The sequence below is a fragment of the Panthera leo genome, chromosome D4, assembly GCF_018350215.1.
Source record: "Panthera leo isolate Ple1 chromosome D4, P.leo_Ple1_pat1.1, whole genome shotgun sequence".
In the NCBI taxonomy this organism is placed as follows: domain Eukaryota; kingdom Metazoa; phylum Chordata; class Mammalia; order Carnivora; family Felidae; genus Panthera; species Panthera leo.
Window position 1 is genome coordinate 24,877,936 of NC_056691.1, and position 21,667 is coordinate 24,899,602.

General features: G+C 40.6%; 1 protein-coding gene and 1 long non-coding RNA gene across 10 annotated transcripts in view; one reads left to right on the forward strand and one right to left on the reverse strand.

Annotated features, from left to right (window-relative positions):
* The window catches only part of GKAP1 (G kinase anchoring protein 1), an 83,413-nt gene extending 71,576 nt beyond the window's left edge, over window positions 1-11,837 (reverse strand). For 2 of the 3 annotated variants that reach the window (XM_042913382.1, XM_042913380.1), the window contains exons 1-2: window positions 11,762-11,837; window positions 11,186-11,319 (exon numbers count right to left, since the gene is read on the reverse strand). The gene's annotated coding sequence lies outside the window, so the exon portion shown is untranslated. Of the gene's footprint in view, window positions 1-10,674; window positions 10,762-11,185; window positions 11,320-11,761 lie in introns of all 3 variants that reach the window. The other variant, XM_042913381.1, reaches the window with a different exon arrangement.
* A 76-nt stretch (window positions 11,838-11,913) lies between these two features.
* LOC122205207 overlaps window positions 11,914-21,667 on the forward strand; it is a 49,131-nt gene continuing 39,377 nt past the window's right edge. For 2 of the 7 annotated variants that reach the window (XR_006195952.1, XR_006195953.1), the window contains exons 1-2: window positions 13,723-13,934; window positions 14,565-14,677. This is a non-coding gene — a long non-coding RNA (uncharacterized LOC122205207). Of the gene's footprint in view, window positions 12,019-12,313; window positions 12,559-13,560; window positions 13,935-14,564; window positions 14,678-21,667 lie in introns of those variants that run through there. The other 5 variants (XR_006195947.1, XR_006195950.1, XR_006195949.1 and 2 more) reach the window with 5 other exon arrangements.

The window sequence follows — 21,667 nt, forward strand, 5'->3', positions numbered from 1 at the left end:
TATCCTAATTTTCGTGTTATTCATTTGCTTGTCTTTACAGTTTTAACATATCTATCTGGAGGCACAGTACTCATATCCAAACCAGCTACTGTCATTTCCAAAATATCCTATTTTTTCCACAGGTTCCCCCCTATTCAGTATGGTAGAGGACTATGCAAAAGTACAAATACTAGAAGTGAGAATCACTGAGGTCCATTTTGAAAGCTAACCACACACTATAGTTTATATGTTTTCATGAGGGAACAAAAATGAGAAGCATGAATTCAAACTTCCATCTTAACCTAAGAATCCGGAAAATTATTTGGAAAGCTTTCAATTTTTTTGTGAAACAATGCACAAAAATTAAAAAAAAAAAAAAGAGCTGATATTTGAAGATGCTACCTAGTAGCTACTAAATCAGAGTATTTTTATTATAAAACCATGTTAATACTTATTGTTCCTATACCCTATATGCAAATTAAGATTAAATACCATGACATATAGAGATGGCATCACATTGATAAATTATGACATATTTTTAAATTTTTTTAACGTTTATTTGTTATTGAGAAACAGAGAGAGACAGAGCATGAGCATGGGAGGGGCAGAGAGAAGGGGAGACACAGAATCTGAAGCAGGCTGCAGGCTCTGAGCTGTCAGCACAGAGCCCAACACGGGGCTCAAACTCACAAACTGCAAGATCATGACCTGAGCCTAAGTCGGATGCTTAACCGACTGAGCCACCCAGGCGCCCCAATTACGACATATTATTAGACTTAAATCTTTGCTGCAAGCATGAGAATTAAGTTACTACACAGGAGAATATACCATATTACAAAACGAAAAAGAAGTTCAAGACTCAAAAACACTATGGAAAGCATTAATACTGCTTCAACTTTAACATGCCACGTTAAAATCCTTTTTTAAAAAAAAGTTTGTTTATTTTTGAGAGAGAGAGAGAGAGAGTGCGCATGCTGGGGAGAGGCAGAGAGAGAGAGGGGGACAAGGGATCTGAAGTGTACTCCACACTGACAGCAGAAAGCCCTATGGAGGGCTTGAACTCAGGAACCGTGAGATCATGACCTGAGCCAAAGTTAGACGCTTAACCAACTGAGCCACCCAGACACCCCAAATCCTTTAAGTTTTAGTTGCTCTGAGCACTTTAGGTACAAAGATCCTGTACAGTTGTTCAACAACTATTGCCACATTTAATGTTAACTCCTGGGACTATAAATTGCATGTGTTAGCCATTCACAAATACTTACTGCCCCTCCCTGAAGGAGAATTACATACCACTCTCCTACTGAATGGGAGGCATGACCATGTCATTTACTTTCGCCAGTGAAATATAAGCTTTAAAAAGCTTTAAAAGCCAGAATGTGGTTCCTATTTCTGTGATTGTGGAAATATATGCTGAGCTGGAGTCTCCATCAGTCAAGTCTGATGGAGTCTGAAATTACAATGAATAAAATCTCCTTATTAACCTGTAATGGATATGTAGCTTAAGCAAGAAAGCAACTTTGCTGTTTTAGGTTGCTGAAATTTTCAGGTTGTTATTACAGCATAATCTGGCCTTATCGTGACTGATTTCTTGCACAAATAAATTTATTTTCCATTCTAGGACTAATATCAAAACCATGAATTTCACATTTAGATTGTTCTACATGAGCTAAATGTTCACAATTGTCTATCTAAAACATCTTGGGGCACCTGGGTGGCTCAGTTGGTTAAGCGTCTGACTCGATTTTGGCTCAGGTCATGATCTCACAGTTGTGGGTTCGAGCCCTGCATCAGGTTGTGTGCTTACAGCGTGAACCTGCTTAGGATTCTCTCTCTCCCTTGCTCTCTGCTCTTCCCCCTCTTACGCTCTCTCTCTCTCAAAATTAATAACCTTAGAAAATATTAAAAAAAAAATAAAACATCTCCACAAAGCTCACAGAAATTTTCTTTCTGTGGCACAGGGCAGAGCTTTCTGACCAACGTATCCTCAAATATTGTTTCCCTCAGTCCTTGGGGCACCTAAGAAAACCCTGGAGAATGATTCAGAGATGCTGGGCCCATCACCATCAGATGCAGGCAGCCTCGTGTGGTGCTCCCCAGAGGACAGCGCCTGCACATGCTGCTCTGCAGTTATTTGTCAACTGTGAAGACGGCAGTGCAGGAGCCCCTGGAAATCTACTTCCTCAGACAAGTGTAGAAGGCACCGGTGCCCATCAGAGTAGGCAGGTCCAAGGAACTGTTGGAAGAGTTTGTGTTCTAGGTGCCCCAAATGCAAGCCGTGCAGTACAGGGAGCAGTGGCTGCTGTGAGGAGGGGCAGAGCACAGAATCTCCTAGTGAGCAAGGTTCCAAGTAATGGCCTGAAAGCTCTATGTTCACAAGTGGCAGGTACTTCCTCCCACTTGCCGGTGATATGCCTTTTTAATGGCATAAATCTAGCTGCAAGGTGACTGCTCAAACAATGCACATGCTTTCTGAAAAAGCATTTGCTTTTTCATTTTTGTCATTTAAAATGACAAAAAGAGTTTTGTCATTTTAAACACTTGTAGTTACAAAGTCTTATTGAACTCCTTTCATTTTATCACAAAAAAAATTCTTTATTACATTTTCAGAGAAATGCTTTTAAATTCTCTAAAAATATTTTCAAATGTTACAAATTATTGAACAGTTATACAACAAAAATATTTTGTTTTGTTTTGTTTTAATTACCTACTCAGCTAAACAAAATGTCAATGAGAACTCAATTTGAAGAAAACATCATCTAAAAGTCTGGGTCAGGAATAGTATATTTTTTCTGATTTCAGGTTTTTATTTAAATTCTAATTAGTTAATATATATGGTAAAATTGGTTTCAAGTGTAGAATTTAGTGATTCATCACTTACATATAACACCCACTTGTATATTCTTATTTCATGGATAAACCTGTTTAAAAATTTATGTTCACAGAAGCAAGCACAATTTTCTCATTAGAAACCCTGAAAAGATTCTGAAGTTTTATACAAATTCAACATTTAATATCTTTCCTAATACTTTATATTTTGTCTTACTTATCCTAATCAAATACTATAAAGAAAATGTAACACCTTTTTCCACCCAGCTCTTTTAAAGACGCTGTAGATCTCCTCCCAGTTTGGGGACAATGAGATGCTCTGGTCTTTTATGTTTGTACTGCAGAAGTCAGAGGGCAGGAAAGCGCTACCTTATGAGTGCTGACCTGGAGCAAGAAGGCCTAGTCAAACCTGGTCAACTTGCTGCTTGCTTAGAGCTCCTGAGCAATCCACCTGCTTCCTCTGTGAAATAGGGACAAGAGTGCACATAGCTCACTGGGTTGTTGTAAAGGTTAAATAATATATGTGAAGAGCTTAGAACAGTAGCCAGTACAGCAGAAGCACTCAAATACAAACATCTACTGGTGTTCTTACTATGATTTTTAACTAAAGTATGTCTCCAGGTCCTAAAAGGCACAGAACAGGCACAAGCTATTTAAAAATTTGGCTAAGCTTGTTTGACTCCATTGCAGAAAGTGTTATGAAACTTAACATCCAGCCCTTCTCAAAGCTAAGGCTTTAATTTATGAAAGGAAAAAGGATTTAGGCACTGAGAAGTAGTGGTCAAGCAGTCAACCACTGAAGACAGTCAAACACCTGAAGATTATGCCTAACAAATGGCAGAAGGGAAACACCCATCTACCTGAAACCCAAAAATCACAGTAAGGACTACGTCTTAAACACAGCAGACAAACAATAAACAATTCCTGAATGAATGTAAAGAAATAATAAAAGAACAACAAAGTGAAAAGAAAGCATTAGAATAGTGTTAATTGAAAAACAGTGAAAAGACAAAAAAAATGTTTTTCTGAGGAGGCAGCTACCTATGCTACACTTCAGCAACCATGTGTTAAAATACTTTAAGAATGGATAGCTGGAAAGAGAAATGTTCATGGATAATGTTTCCTTGTTTGGTCAGAGGCAGGGATGTAAAACAGGAGAACAGAATAGGGGGTAGGGAAATGAAACAACTGGAAGGGCTGGATCATCTGTGCTACACGCTGTACTTAAAAAAATTGGGCTCCTGGGTGGCTCAGTTGGTTAAGCGTCCAACCGACTTCATCTTAGGTCATGATCTCGATTCATGAGTTCGAGCCCCACGATGGGCTCTGTGGAAACAGCTCAGAGCCTGGAGCCTGGAGCCTGCTTTGGATTCTGTCTGTCTCTCTCTCTCTCTGCCCTCCCCATCTCTCTCTCTCTCAAAAATAAATAAACATTTAAAACAAAAAAAAAAGGTAAGAGCTAACACATCATCTACCTCAATAGCCATGAAAGAAATCTATGCACCATGTCAAAGGTACACTAACTAGTACTTCAGAAGTGGAGGAGAAAGGAAATGTAAATTTTAAATGAAAGAAGGAAATAAAAATATAAAAACAATCCCCAATTTGTAAATATGAATATTATTTCCATACATACCAAAAAGAAGGAAATCCATGGGATTACTCATTATGCTTACTGTCTTTTCTACAGTTTTCACTATTTCCCTAAATATTCTATAATGACCATATTTCTTCTATAAGAAAAAAATTCATTTTGAAAAGGGAAAATGGTCATCTACACCTAAATTCAAAAGGGTAAATATAAGGTAATCACTGCAATATTGATTTTTTTTCCTGCCCTGTATCAAAACTTAAAAAGGGCCAACTACAGGTCAGATTGACATTGAGATGCCCCTGGTCTTCATGTTAGTGATGAAGAAGACAAATGACAGACGGCAGTTGTCAAAGACTGACTGCACACTTTTAGGAGAACATTACCTGCATTAACAAACTTTTCAGAAGTTACAAAAAGATAGTCATGTTATACAATCCAGGGATTCATTTGAAACCTTTTTTTTTTTGGTAAACCTTGAAGAGAAAAGGGGAGAAAGGCAGACCATGAAAATATCAGGCATTTTAAAGACACTAATTCAGGGGCACCTGGGTGCTTCAGTCGGTTAAGCATCCAACTTCAGCTCAGGTCATGGTCTCACAGTTCATGGGTTTGAGCCACACGTCAGGCTCTGTGCTGACAGCTCAGAGCCTGGAGCCTGCTTCAGATTCTGCGTCTCGCTCTCTCGGCTCCTCCCCTGCTCGTGCTCTGTCTCTGTCTCTCTCTCATTCTCTCAAAAAATAAACAAACATTAAAAAAAATAAAAAATAAAAATAAAGACACTGGTTCAGGGAATGGCTACAGTTACTATTCCTTCAGAACACTATTCTTTCAGTCTTGTGTCCTAAACTTCTACATCTCCATCTATAGTCACAGCAAAGAGATATTAGGATAAACAGGTTCAAATAGAGCTCTTCTCCCTCCCCCTACTATTTCCCTTTTCTTTCTGTCTCATATGGTCTTTAAAATCCAAATACTCAAATGTCCAGATGTTTATATACCCTTAAGTGACATGGACATAATTAAGATACACAAGGCAAAAAACACATGCCAGACATCCTGTAAGCTGCCAACATTGGTCAGTCTATGAATGTGGTGGCTAGTGCTGTAAATTAAACAGCCATTTATCTATTACTAAAATACTATACAAATCACGTTGTTAGTCCAGAAATTTAATGATTATTTTGTATATTTCCCCTCTTCCCTTTGAGTCTCCTTTTAAAAATAACTTAAAGGCAGGGTGCCTGGCTGGCTCAGAGCGTTTGACTCTTTATTTATTTAAAAAAATTTTTAATGTTTATTCACATTTTTGAGAGAGAGAGAGAGAGAGAGAGTGAGTGTGAGTGGGGAAGGGGAGAGAGACAGAAGGAGACAGAGCAAGCTCCAGGCTCTGAGCTGTCTGCATAGAGCCCTACGTGGGGCTTGAATTCACAAACTGCGAGATCATGACCTGAGCATTAGTTGGTCGCCTAACTGACTGAGCCACCCAGGCGCCCCAGAGAGCATGTGATTCTTGACCTCAGGATTGTAGGTTTGAGCCCCATGTTGAATGTAGAGATCACTTAAAAATAAAATCTTTAAACAAACAAAAAGGCTATCAGAAAGACAAATTAACAATCCCATCTACAACTACATCAAAAAGAACAGATTTAACCAAGCAGCTGAAAGACCTGTACACTAAAACCTATAACACACTGATGAAAGAAATTGAGGAAGACCCAAATAAATGGATATTTTGTGCTCACGGACTAGAAAAATTAATATTGTTAAAATGTTCATACTACCAAAGCAATCTACAGATTCAATGCAATCCATATCAAAACTACAAAGGCATTTTTCACAGAACTAGAACAAATAACTCTAAAATTTGTATGGAACCACAAGAGATCCCAAATAGCCAAAACAATCTTGAACAAAGCTAGAGATATCATGCTTCTGATTTCAAACTATACTACAAAGCTACAGTAATCAAAACAGTATAGTACTGGCATAAAAACAGACACACAGACCAACAGAATAGAGCCCAGAAAACCCACACAAACATGGTTAATTTACACAAAGGAGGAAATACACAATAAGCAAAGGAGAGTCTCTTCAATAAATGGTACTGGGAAAACTGGACAGCCACATGCAACAGAATGAAACAGAACCACTATCTTATATGGATTACTATCTTATACCATACAAAATACTAACTCAAAATATTAACTCACATTTAGAAAGACCTAAATGTGAGACCAGAAACCATAAAACTCCTGTAAGAAAACATGGGTGGTAAACTCCTGGACATTACCCGTGGCAGTATTTGTTTTGGATCTGACTCCAAAGGCAATGGCAACAAAAGCAAAAATAAACAAATGGGATTACAAAAAGCTTTTGCACAGCAAAGGAAACAATTATCAAAACAAAAAAAGCAACCTACTGAATGGAAGAAGATATTTGCACAGCAAAGGAACCATTATCAAAACAAAAAAGGCAACCTACTGAATGGAAGAAGATATCTGATAAGGAGCTACTATTCAAAATATATAAAGAACTCATACAACTCAGTAACAACAACAACATCAAAATCCAATTAAAAAATGGGCAGAGGATCTGAATGACACTTTTCCAAAGAAGTCAGAAGGATGGCCAATGGGCACATGAAAAGATGTTCAACATTGCTAATCATCAGAGAAATGTAAAGCAAAACCACAATGAGATGTCATCTCACACCTGTCAGAATGCCCATTATCAAAAAAGACAAGAGACGTGCCTCGGTGGCTCTGTAAATTAAGTGTCCAACTTTGGCTCAGGTCATGATTTCAGGGTTTGTGAGTTTGAGCCCTGCATCAGGCTCTCTGCTCTCAGCTGTCAACACAGAGCCAGCTTTGATTCTTGGTCCCCTTCTCTCTCTGTCCATCCCCCTCTTGTATTCTCCCTCTCAAAAATAAGACGTTAAAAAAAAGAAGACAAGAAATAACAAGTGTTGGAGAGGTTGTGGAGAAAAGGGAAGCTTTGTGCACTGTTGTTGAGAATGTAAATTGATACAGCTGCTATGAAAAAACAGTATGGTGATTCTTCAAAAAATTAAAAATTGAACTACCATATGTTCCAGCAATTCCACTAGTAAGTATATTATAACTGCCAAGATATGTAAACAACCTAAGTGTCCAGTGATGTTTGAATGGATAAAGAAAATGTGGTTTATATACCACACTTACTATTCAGTCACATAAAAGGAAATCTTGCCATTTGTGACAACATGGATAGACCTTGAGAGTATTATACTAAGTGAAATAAATCAGAGAAAGACAAATACCATCTGATTTCATTTATATGTGAAATCTAAAAAGCAAAAGAACAAATAAAACTCATAGATACAGAGAACAGATTGGTGGTTATCAGAGGGGAAGGGGTTTAGGGGATAGGTGAAAAAGAATGAAAGGGGTTAACTATACGACGGCAGATAGTAGGTAACTAGACTTATTATGACGATCACTTTATAGTATATGCAAACATAAATTATGCTGTACACCTGAAACTAATGTGTTATATACCAATTTTACCTCAACAAAAAAATAAAAATAACATATGCTAACTTAGGTAGCTGAAGGAAGACATAAGAAAATTCACAAAACAATTAAAAATTTTTTTTAATGTTTATTTATTTTTGAGAGAGAGAGACAGAGCGTGAGCAGGGGAGGGGCAGAAAGAGAGGGAGACACAGAATCCAAAGCAGGCTCCAGGCTCTGAGGTGTCAGCACAGAACCCGACACGGGGCTTGAACCCACAAGCCGTGAGATCATGACCTGAGCCGAAGTCAGTCGCTTAACTGACTGAGCCACCCAGGCGCCCCCAAAAACAATTTAAAAACAAATGTTTCAGGTGAAAATGCACAAGAACACAAGTAAGTTCACAAATGTAAATATACAGGCAGCTTGTAACATATAAGTGCAATATTCTATAATTTCTCAAAGACTACCATTAGTAAAAACTATTAATTGCTCTATACTTGAGATGACAGCAATATCAAATTATAGTGAAATCTCCATTTAAAAATATACTCAATATTCAAAAGGCCAATTATTTGACTTATTAAATATTATAGCATACGTTAGGGCTTTCTATAGCAACTGTCCTTCCTCCGATGCTATAACAAAATAAACTACTTAAAAATTTCCTGAACACACTTTTAGTTTTACTTGTTTATATCTTTTTTCTGTTCCCTTCGCCTAAAATGCCCTCTCTCTCTTCCACTTAAAACTTCTATTCATTCTTGGAGTGCCTGGGTGGCTCAGTCGGTTGAGCATCTGACTTTGGCTCAGGTCACGATCTCACAGTTCGTGGGTTTGAGCTCCACATCGGGCTGTGCTGACAGTTCAAAGCCTGGAGACTGTTTTGGATTCTGTACCTCTGTGTCTCTCTGCACCTCCCCCACTTGTGCGCTTGCTCTCTCTCTCTCTCTCTCTCTCTCAAAAATAATAATAAACATTAAAAAAAAAACACCTTCTATTCATCTTTCAAAATCCTACTCAGAGGCCAGCATCTCTATGAAGCTTTGTCTGACCTGCCTCAAATTAATCATTCCCTCTGTAATATTTCTGTACGTTTATATTTACTTTGTTGAATGGATCCCATTAAAATTATGTTAACCCTTGTGCCTAGCCACCTACAATCATGATGTCAACATTCTGAAAGTCAATCCCTAACAAAACCACAGGACCGGACACACAAAAGATAATTTCACTGAATTTAAAAAAAATATTTATATTCCCCAAGTACACAGCTCTCTATGCAATGAAATATGTGTCTTCAAGAAGAATGCACAGCAAAAGAAAGTGCAAAGTGCACTATAGATAACCCCCCATTCCCATAATGCAAATGTGAACGAACAATGATTATTAGCAGTTCAAATTTGTTTCATTAGAAATGCCATTCTAGTAAGTGATCATCACAACCGATTTTGTTCAGGAAACATATTTAAGAAACATACTGGTTAAAGTGTTGATTAAAAAGAATTAGGATATACCAGGTACTTAATTAAATAAACTCTTTCTAAAAATGAATAACCTAAACTGTAAACAGCAGGATTAATGGTTAGTACTCTCAGCCTCTTCCACCAAAGTTCTGAGGACTACTGCCACTATGACCTCATTCCTCCAGACTGTGAGCTCTGTAGGGTCAAGAAAAATGGTAGCAGTAGCCCTATCTCAGTCCTGGGAACCACAATTAGGGCAATTCAGAATTGACACCTGTATAAAATCCTCAATCAACAACCAAATATATTTCTTTAATAAAATGATAATCATCTTCCATTAACACTATCAACCAGTTTGGCCTAATCAAAAAAAGAAATTAATACGAGGTAGTGGCCTCCTTGAAATATAACTTAGATTTAGGAAAACAGATTGAGAGGCGCCTGGGCAGTTCAGCCGGCTGAGCTACCGCCTCTTAATTTTGTCTCAGGTCATGATTTGAACCCCTTCATGGGTTCGTGGGATCGAATCCTTTGTTGGGCTCCCCACTCACAGCACAGAGCTTGCTTGGGATTCTCTCTCCCTCTCCCTCTCCCTCTCTCTCTCTCTGCCCCTCCCTCACTTGTGCTCTTGCTCTCAAAATAAATAAACTTAAAAAAAAAAATAAAATAAAATAAAATAAAAAAACAGATTGAGCATAAAATGAAATGGCACTGAGTATCAGTGATTCAGTACCTGGTGAAAAAAATGTTAACGTATTATTTCATGTTCTGTTCCTCAAGGCAACACAACTAAGCAATCTTTCACTTTGGCTTCTTATAAAGTTCACAACCAACACTTGCCAAGTACATACCAAAACCTTGCTTCCAACACACTTACTACAAACAAGCCACGTAAATTTAATGGGTATGTCCTAAATTCCACTTTTTCTTCATAGTTAAGTACTGCTTCCCTAATCCAATCTGCGCCTAATTTTAGCAAAAAGTACAAGCAAGTACTAAGTGTATTTTCATTTGCTCCAATATGCTTTTGGTCAACTTCCAGTTTCTTGCTCTTAGTCCACAGAGTGAAGCCACTAAATTGGTACCTTATAGATAAGTCTGTTATAACCACTTATAACAATTAAGAATACCTCCCATTAATTAGGGGCGCCTGGCTGGCTCAGTCGTAGAGCACACAACTCTTGATCTCAGAGTTACGAGTTTGAGCCACCCGTTGGGTGTAGAGATTACTTAAAAAGTAAAGTAAACTTAAAAAAAAAAAAGAATATCTCCCATTAATTAGGATATATGATTAATATCAACGACAGTTACAAACCTGTTGAGAAATAAAATCTGTATTTCCACAGATTAAGTATTTTTTAATATTTCAATTTCCCATAAAGTTTCTCCAACACTCCTATTGCTGCAAGTCAAATATGTTAAACTGATGATTCAGGTTACAATCACAAGCACCGTTACTACATAAAGAAATAGACAACAGTGAATGATGTAGAAAAAATGTCACTGGCTTTTGAGTAAAAGAAAGATGATCTTTAATTAGTGCTTCTAATGAAAGCCGTAGCACCCACTCAATCGTAAAATCTGACTAAGGTAAGAGTGAAAAATCAAAGAAGCTGAGAGAAAAGACAATCGAACAAGCCGTTTTTGTCATTACTGTTCAACATCTACGAAGCCCCCCGAAGGCTAGAGATCTGACAAAAATTCTTTGACGGCTGTTCCAAAGAAAAACGGCAAGAAACAAAATTCAAAACCCTTCTCATTTACTTTTCAACAGCTAGCGGGGAGGAGGAGAAGGAGCACTTTATTCAAAAAGTAATACACTATACCTCATTCATGAACGACAGCCAAATTTCACCCAGAGGCTGTCAACCGAGGCTCCAAAACTTATTCGCACAAAGTACACGGAGAAAGAAACAGGGCTGGGCGAGACCTAACTCGGGCAGAGACGCGGCTTCCAAACCTGAAAGGAAGAAAACAGCGAGTCCGGTCGTGGCTCCAGAAATTTCCGAGCGCCCGGCTCGACGAGGCAGCGCGATGCCCGCGGCGGGGAGGGGGCGACGGCACCTGTCACCCGGCGGCCCCGCCACCACGGTAGCCCCCGGGCCCGGGCCCCGCGGAGTCTGGGGAGGCGCAGCCACGGCCCGGGCGCCGGGGCCTGAGGAGGCGCGGGTCCCTCTCCGCCCCGAGCCCTGCGCCGAGCGGCGGGGCCGCGGCCCTTCCCGAGGAGCGGCCCTCCCCGCGCCCTCTGCCCAGCGGCTCCGACCAGCGGGGCCCGTCGCCTCAGGCCGAGTCCCCAAGCGCCGAGCCCGAGGCGCACGGAGCGGCGCGGCCGAGGCGCCACCACCGCCTCAGGGGCGCCGGAGCCGTCCCCCGCGAGGCGGGCCCGCCCTCAGCGTACTCACCGGGCCTCCCCGGCCGCCGGCTCGGCCCTCCTCTCCCTCCTCCCCCCCCCCGCCGCCGCTCCCGCGGCTCCTGGGGCGGCCGCACTGGGCGTTGGGACTAGGCTGGGTCAAGGGGCAGGGGCGGGGGCGAACTCGCGCCGGGCGGGAGTCGCGCGGCGGCCCCGCGAGCGGGCGCCGGGCACTAACGGGCCCCGCGAGCGGGCGCCGGGCTAGGCGGGCTGGGCGGCCCGCGGAGAGGAGCGCGGCTGCAGGCTGCGGTGAGGGGCGGGGAGAGCGCGGTTGCGAGCCGAGGGCGGGAGGGAAGTCCCGGCGGAGGGGGCGGCGTGAGAGCCGCGGGGCGGAGCGGGGGCGGGGCCAGGCGCGCCCGCCGCCGCGCGCGGGGGTTTGTTTATTTTCTCGGTTGGTTGCGGCGCTGGCGCGTGGGTAGAGGTTCGCCGGTGACGTGAGCGCCCAGAGTTGGGGGAGAGAACCAGAACCACCTGCTGGAGAAGGGGAGCTACGGGGGCCGGGCAGGGTCCAAACGGCTCGCGTAGGCGGCGGCGCCGCGGTCCTCGGGGTTACCGGGAAGAGAAGGGCTTTCCCTGGGCGTTTGGAAGGAGGGAGGCCTCCCGAGGGAATAGGGCTCCGGGCCACTCCCCGCAGTTGGGCCGTTTCACCTGCGTCGCGGAGAGCAATCTGGGGGCCTTGGAGTAGAAGAAGGTCGTGGGACCTGGTGGACCGGGTTTCACGTCCCGTTAGTGAAGTGGGGATGGTTCTGCAAATCAAGATTTCAGTAACAAGACTGCATCTGCTCTCCCGTGAGGAAAATAACCAACGTTGCTCAGTTTTCTGTAGAGTTACACAGCACTTTAGCGTTCTCTGTCTCTTGGTGCTCCATCAGGTAGTAGGATTCTCATTTTACAAGCCAAGTAACTCACCCAAAACCTCACAGTTAATAAAAGTCAGAGCCGGAACCCTGCTGTACTGACTTCAAATTCTGTACTGCTTGCCATCGATCACAAAATCTCCCTAAATCACTTTGATTTAACTAACAGTAGACACATACACTCCCATAGGTAACATCTGCAGAGTTAGGGAGGTTAAAGATGTTATTCTTGCCTTCAGAGACTAAGAAATAAAAGTTACAATAAAAGACAAACCGTGATAAGTGCCTTATGAAAAACACAAAGAGTCTGAAGATTAAAAAAAAAAACTAATTGTGTGGGATATCAGGAAAGAAAAGGCAGCATGGAGGAGGAGGCATTTGGGATTGACCTTGGAGGAGATGGGAATGGTTTCACAGCAAGAAGGATAGCATGAGAACATATATGAAGACTGATAATGAAAGTCATGGTCAGGAAAAAGCAAATGGTTAAACTCCAGGACATGTTGAGAAGTGGCACAGACAAACAGGAATGGGGCCCTATGCCAAGTGGGAGAATTTTGTATTTAATACAGTACTTTGAGTTTTCGTGGTTTAAAAGCCTTCCTTTTCTTTGACATCTCTGTGAATGGATACAGAAATCAGAGGTGGGAAAACTGCCAAATAGACCTGCAATAGGCCAGGTGAAAGGTAATGATGAGTCTGAACTAAAGGTAAGGCAGGAAGGATTTAAAAGAGCTTGGTTAGAAGATGATGTGGAAGCAGCATCCACAGAATTTGGCGATTGATTAATTGGTTTTACAGCAAGAGGGGATAACATGAGAACATATATGAAGGTGGAAGAGAAAAATCGAAGATAGTGGAGGCTTTGAGTTTAGGTAATTGTAGAAGAAATAGAGATAGAAGTAGGAACTGCTTTTTGAAAGATCAGTTGAGATTTGGACACTTTAAGAGTTTGAAAGATTGTTGAGACAGCCAGATAGAGGTGGATAGTAAGAAGTTAGAAATAAAAGCTTTGAAATATAGGAAAGAGGGTTGAACTAGAAAACAGGTTGGTAAGTTAGCAGCCTATCAATGATATCACTGTGAGAGAAAAGAAGAAAACAAAGGGTAGAATCTTGGAGAACATCTTCACTAGAACTTTGCTACTTGAAGTGTGGTCAGTGGCCTAGCAGTACTGGCATGACCAGGGGGTTTGTTGGAAAGGTACAATCTCAGTCCCCCTCATCCCCAACTCGTGCTAAATCAGCATCCTTAACAAGAACCCCAAGTGATCTGTATCACATTACAGTTTGAGAAACTGTGACCTAGGTAAGAGAAGCCAACAAATAAAGAAGGGATCTAATCTAGATGAGGAAAACCAGCAAAGAGAGAGGGAGGAGGAAGCAGGAGGGGAATCAGGATAATGCAGAATCACCAAAGCAAGGTAAATTGGAGTTCCATAAAGGCAGGGACAGGAAGAAGTGTTTATTGACAATATCTAATACCACAGAGGTTAAAGTGCACGAGGAAAGAAGGTATACTTGAATTTTGTAACTGGGTGGTATGATCCTCTGACCGACCATGTTCCCACTAAAAGCTTGGAAATTGCTCCTTTGTGATAGGGGACGACAGCCTAGAAATATAATCCCACCTCCCATCCCCCAGTCCCCACATACATGGGGCATATGGAAGTAGGTAGGCTTATGGATTTGATAGAAATTCTTTTCTAACTGCTTCTATTTTCTCTGTGAACTAAGAAGCAAGATCATTCTGGCAGACTGCTAATTGTCCGTCACAGGCTCTTCTCCCCTTGTTCCTGGGCACACAGACTATATTTTTCTCGGCTTTTCTTCCAGTTAGTATGGTCAAGTATTAAGTTATTGCTAGTGGAATGTGAGCAGAAATGATGTCTGCCACTACCAGGCCAGCGTGTCTCCATACATTTTTCCTTTCCACCAGCTGGATTATGCAGATGACTACCAGCCCCTGGGGGTGACAGAGCCACAAGAAAGAAGGTGCCTGGAAGAAGGAGAGCTGCCCACTGACCAGGAACACCCACTGCCAATTATCATGTGAGCAAGATATACATTTCTCTATTAAGTTGGAGCTGTAACATTTTGGGGTCTACTTAGCCTCCTCTAGCTAATGTAGTCAATAACTGAAGTGGGGGGGTTGGGAGGGGGAGGAAATGTGAAATAGTCTGACTGTGGGAGAGACAATTGACTAGGGAAGGATAGTAGGGTTTTCAGGCACTATTAAGGGTCTGCCTGTGTGAGTGGTCGTGAACTTACAGTCAGACCAGTCAATATGGTTGTGCATTTTCCTCCAGCCATATTCTGTTGCTTATGTGCAAACACTGAGTAGGTGGTTTGGGATTAACCAGGACAGAGATTCAGCCAGGTAAGTATAAATGGGGAGTGATAGACAAAGAGGCTAAGGGTGGAAGGAAAGGAGGCATCATAATTTCAGGCCAGATAAGAGGTAAGACTATGAGAGGGGTAGGGAAAAGTGCAAAGATGGTAGGGTGTATAGACTGGTGTTTCTGATCAGGTTGAAGAATGGAGTTTTGGTACTCTAGAGAGTGACCTTAAAAGATAAGAGATGGATTGGAGAGGAGGAGCCTTGAAATTAAAATTAGACGAAAATTCGCTCCTTATCAGGGAAATACAAATCAAAACCACACTCAGATACCACCTCACGCCAGTCAGAGTGGCCAAAATGAAGAAATCAGGAGACTATAGATGCTGGAGAGGATGTGGAGAAACAGGAACCCTCTTGCACTGTTGGTGGGAATGCAAATTGGTGCAGCCGCTCTGGAAAGCAGTGTGGAGGTTCCTCAGAAAATTAAAAATAGACCTACCCTATGACCCAGCAATAGCACTGCTAGGAATTTATCCAAGGGATACAGGAGTACTGATGCATAGGGGCACCTGTACCCCAATGTTTATAGCGGCACTCTCAACAATAGCCAAATTATGGAAAGAGCCTAAATGTCCATCAACTGATGAATGGATAAAGAAATTGTGGTTTATATACACAATGGAATACTACGTGGCAATGAGAAAAAAATGAAATATGGCCTTTTGTAGCAACATGGATGGAACTGGAGAGTGTGATGCTAAGTGAAATAAGCCATACAGAGAAAGACAGATACCATATGGTTTCACTCTTATGTGGATCCTGAGAAACATAACAGAAACCCATGGGGGAGGGGAAGGAAAAAAAAAAAAAAAAAAAGAGGTTAGAGTGGGAGAGAGCCAAAGCATTAGAGACTGTTAAAAACTGAGAACAAACTGAGGGTTGATGGGGGGTGGGAGGGAGGGCAGGGTGGGTGATGGGTATTGAGGAGGGCACCTTTTGGGATGAGCACTGGGTGTTGTATGGAAACCAATTTGACAGTAAATTTCATATATTAAAAAATAAAAAAAAAAAACAAAAAAAAAACCTATTGAAGTGACAGCACATGTTTAATAAAAGAAATGAAAACCAAAAAAAAAAATAAATAAATAAATAAATAAAATAAAATTAGACGAAAATTAGACGTGGGGCTATAGTTGTCAGCAATGTCAAGGTGTAGGGAATGATCATGAGAGTGGGTTGCTGAGATAGCAGATGGCATAAGATCATTTGAAGGGAGCTGGTCAAGGAATTGAAAGACAGGAAGGGTTTGAATGTATTTATCTCACAAAGAATTATCAAAGGACTGTTAGTCATGTTGGAGTAGTGAATAGCCTTGGAGAGAGTGGTAATGAGCCTGGTACCAAAATCTTCAAAGAACGAGGGGTTGAGTTCTCGGAATTAGGGTGTTCAAGGCCATCAGTGCTTTAGTGTGTTAAACTCTTGCAGAGGTCATGTTTCATTTAAACAGGCGCTTTTAAGTTTTGTGTTACTAATGTGGGATTTGTGATTGCTTCTCTTTGACCTCTCAGATTACAGATGGTAACTGCTTTCTTTAAGAGGAAATGCCCATCTGTCTGTATTATAAAACAAACACATGCCAGGCTTCCCAGTTTAAATGAATGCTTTAAAATTTGTCATAAACTACTCTGTTCTACCTCCAACATATATCCTCAAATAGATACATCAAATGTGATACTAGCTAACTATGCAGCATCAAATAATGGGCTGTAAATGTTCAAAATCTGCATGAAAAACCTTAGGTATAACTTAACAATAAATAGCAATTCACTAGAAACCTGACCAATTGAAAATAATAAGATTACCTCTAGTTTAGAAAATGATGCACCACATTATCTACCTACGGGCTCTGGAGTCAGACTGATGGGGGTTGAATCACAACACCCATCTCATGGGTTATTGTGAGGATAAGATATATAATATATAATATATAATATACAGTACATAGAGGCATTTAGAAGACTGCTTAGCACATAAAAGCTCTCAGTAAAAGTTATAGTTATTGTATCTAATTCTTATGGAATTGCCTATAACTATACTTTGACTTTTCCAACTTAGAAATTATGTGCATTACATCTATACATGTTAAGACCTAACAGTAAGGAGACTTCCAGTTAAACATGGTACATTGAACACAATTTTTTCTCCACTTACTCCAGACACCTCATTAAAATGACAGTGAAGCAGGGGCTCCTGGCTGGCTCAGTTGGTAGAACCTGCAACTCTTGATCTCAGGGTTGTAAGTTTAAGCTCCATGTTGAACGTAGAGATTACTTAAAATAAAATCTTAAAAAAACAGTTAGGCAATAAAAGTATAAACCCATAACATGAACCAAAGAGGAAAAGATCCCTGCTGAAAAAGGATGTCAACAAACCTTAGGAACATGGAAAGCAGATGGATGAATAATAACTTACCGAAACTGAGAAAATTAATACCTAAGCTTTTGGGAGGGGGGGTAGAGCCAGCCAGGGTGGACCCATTCACATCATAGACTCTGATGAGGAAAGGCTCTGAAACTAGAGGTGCCATAACTCTGAAAGCAGAGGTGAAATGGGGCTGAAAACCGAAATTTGTTGTGAAAGTTGTATAAAGAACAGTCAGATCCTTCCTTCCCCCGAATCCCTTCTCCCATTCCACACTGCCTTAACTCAGTAGAAGATAGGATGTTTACTTTCTGAAGAGGTTGACTCAGAGCTCCTCTGGATACCAGGCAGAGCTGAGGACAGGGGTGACTCACTCCACAGAAAAGCAGAATTAAATGAAGTCATACATATTAAATCATGAGACATATTTCCCCTGTGCTATTCCCAAATTCAGGTTCTAGGTATTTGAAGAAACCTTCTCACATGAAAGGTCCTAAAATGAACTAACAGAAGAGAGAGAAGTAGAGAGAGTAAGGGGGAAGGAAGAAGGAAGGAAGGGAGGGAGGGAGGGAGGAAGGAAGGAAAAAAGAAGAAATAGAGCAAATAGAGCTAATGCAGGGAACAGAAAAAGATGTCAAAATGAAACAAAAATCTCAAAAATTTTAACTCACATATGCTCAGGTAGCTACTGGAGGGAGATACCCCACCAAGATCAGGGTGTAAAATAAGACACGGAAACACATAGGACCTGATAAACAGGAGCTACAACAAAATGAGAAAACAGAATTCCCGAGATGAAGGTGAAGAGAGAGGTTCCAGGATAACACCCATGTAGCAGCCTGGAGAGTAGCCAGTCCATTCCAACACAGGACAATGGAAGGCTCCAGAAGGGATGTCACCAAGAAAAAACAAAAACACAGAACTGATCGATTACCTAACATGTCTGAACCTTAGGAACAAAACTTCAAAGCTCTGATAGAACATATAGAGATGAAATGGTGACAAGTATAGAGGAAAGTAAGCAACCCCAGAAAGAGGGGATTATAAACTCCAGGGGAAACAAAAGATTGGTGGTGGGCCGTATGACAGAATATTTGATGTTACCTCCCTGGAGGAGAATTGTACTTCCCTGCTCCATTGTGAATTGCAGTGGCCAGTGACATAGGGGCACAGTGAATATGTCACTCCAGCCAGAAGTTTCAGGAGCCTTGTCTCTGTCCTTGAACAGATGGGCATTGTTCAGATAGAGGCTGCCTCTGGCCATGTAAGTCCTGAGTAAAGACACCATGGAACAGAACTGCAGCTGACCTGCCATCAGATAGGCAGTAGAAATAAGAAGTCAACCTTTATTGTCTTAGGCCACTGAGGTTTTGGTGGTAGTTTGTTAAAGCGGCATAATTAAAAAAAAAAAAAATCTTTTTTAATGTTTATTTATTTTGGAAGGAAAGAGAGACAGAGTGAGCAGGGGAGGAGCAGAGAGAGAGGGAGACACAGAATCCGAAGCAGGCCCCAGGCTCTGAGCTGTCAGCACACAGCCTGATGCAGGACTCGAACCCATGAACTGTGAGATCATGACCTGAGCCAAAGTCGTACGTGTAATTGACTCAGCCACCCAGGTGCCCCTAAAGCAGCATAATTAATCTCTCCTGACTGACACAACATGGGGCACTGTGTACAACATATAATAGACATTAAAATATATATGATAAATACTGAACAGTGTGATGGAAACATACTGGGCAATTAATAAATGGCACAAAGTGACTAAAACTGAAAACCTAAGATGTGGCAATAGAAATATGATCTTTCGAAATGTGGAATTAAGTAGCAGAACAACTTTTCTTTGGAAACAGCCATGAGAGTAATGATAGATGGGGCAGGGACTTCTGTTTATTGTCATAAGCCTAGTAATTATTTGACTCTTAAACCATATACATTGTCACTTTGAAAAAAATAAAAATTACATCTTTTTGAAAAAGTAATGGTAAGTGGAAGGAGGGGAAGTTTGTATTGTTGTTTTTAATTCAACCAGTTTAACAAACTGACCGTTTATCATCCCACAGAAATACTAAGAATGTAAGTAGAACCTAATTTTTGATTAGGACTTTAAAAATACCTTTTTCCCCCCAGAATATTGAATAAATTGAGGCACTGAAAGCTAACCTTTTTCATTCTACCTTCACACTGTCCACTGCAAAATAGAAATGTTAATGCTGTATTTTGACTCAGCTACCTCCTTCCCTTGCCCTTACTGTGGTGTTATTTATAGTGTACTATTTATATGAAGTCAAATGTCACTAACTTGAATTTGAAAAATGACCTACATGTATATGGAATTATGTTGTGAAAGATTATTTTATACTTCCAAAAATAATTATTTTTAAAAATATCCTCTTACACTAGACCAAAAACTCTTTTTTTCCTCAGATGCCTTACAGTGATTAAAATTGATGTTATGTATAGTTACATATATATATATATATATATATATATATAGAGAGAGAGAGAGAGAGAGAGAGAGAGAGAGAGAGATCCTGTATATATATATATGGACAATGGGTATATATCTGAACTATAGGTGAACAATGGATATGTATCTGAACTATAGTTAAAAATAATATAAATTACTTGTAAATAAATTATTTGTAAATAATTAGTTCTACTTAATGGGTTTGTAGTTCTCTTCTGGTATTTTGTACATCATTTGTCTATGTCTAAAGGATCTGGAGCAGCAAAAGTAGATCAGTCCAAATTGCTGTATAAATTGGACAGAATAAATGTGGTAGGCTTTCCATACTTTGGATTCTTTGGTGTGGGCCTGTTGTGGTCTGAGCTGTCTTCCTGTCCTCATTCCCAGCCATCCCCCATACCCAGCACTAATTCAGCCATTCAACAGATACTTATTTGGGGTCCCCAATGTACTAGCATGCAGTTCCTTGAGTATGTGATGTTGTCTCCCACTTAGCCTTTGCAAAGTGGTTTCCTGATCTAAAATGATATTCCTCTCCTTCCTATACCTTCTAAAAGCCAACTTTTCCATTAAGATACAAGGAGCACCTTCTTGCAGCCACTCTGGAAAACCGTATGGAGGTTCCTCAAAAAACTAAAAATAGAACTACCCTACGACCCAGCAATTGCACTACGAGGCATTTATCCACGGGATACAGGTGTGCTGTTTCGAAGGGACACAGGCACCCCCCATGTTTATAGCAGCACTATCAACAATAGCCAAGGTATGGAAAGAGCCCAAATGTCCATCGATGGATGAATGGATAAAGATGATGTGGTATATATATACAATGGAGTATTACCCAGCAATCAAAAAGAATGAAATCTTGCCATTTGCAACTATGTGGATGGAACTGGAGGGTAGTATGCTAAGTAAAATTAGTCAGAGAAAGACAAAAATCATATGACTTCACTCATATGAAGACTTTAAGAGACAAAACAGATGAACATAAGGGAAGGGAAACAAAAATAATATAAAAAGAGAGAGAAGGACAAAATAAGAGACTCTTAAATATGGAGAACAAACTGAGGGTTACTGGAGGGGTTGCGGGAGGGGGGATGGGCTAAATGGGTAAGGGGCATTAAGGAATCTACTCCTGAAATCATTGTTGCACTATATACTAACTAATTTGGATGTAAATTTTAAAAAATAAAAAATAAAGTTAAAAAAAAAGATACAAGAGTCACCTTCTTGGGGTAGCCTTCCCTTACCCCTAAAAGTTAAAAGCCATTCCTCTATACTCTCATAGTACCCTCTATATTTTTATCAGAGCCATTATATTCTCCTTTATATTGTGAGCCCCATTAAAGCAGGAACTTGGCCTGTTTTACTCACTTGTATGTCACTACAATGCCAGGCTCATTGTGTACATTCAAACGGTCAAAATGTTATTGTCTGTCCTTCCTCGATATACCATATGCTCTTTGGTGGATGGGTCTGTGATTTATTCACCTTTTTTTTTTTTTTTCCTTTAGCATTTAGCACTTAGCAGAAGACCTAGCCCATAGAAATTTGTTGAATAAATTAGCTTTTTCTGCATTATCATTAATCTTTAAAATATACACACTGAGGACTATATAGAAATATCCTCATGATACAGAGAGATGGGGTGCTGAAGATTATTCCTTTTGTGTTTTACTTAAATAGGAAAAGTACATGTGAAAGACCTAAGACTGGAGATTACATATGCCAAATTACCTAGCTGTGCTCTATGATCTTACCACCCTTAACCCAGATGAACAAAATAGAAATAATTCTTGGAGGAAGAATT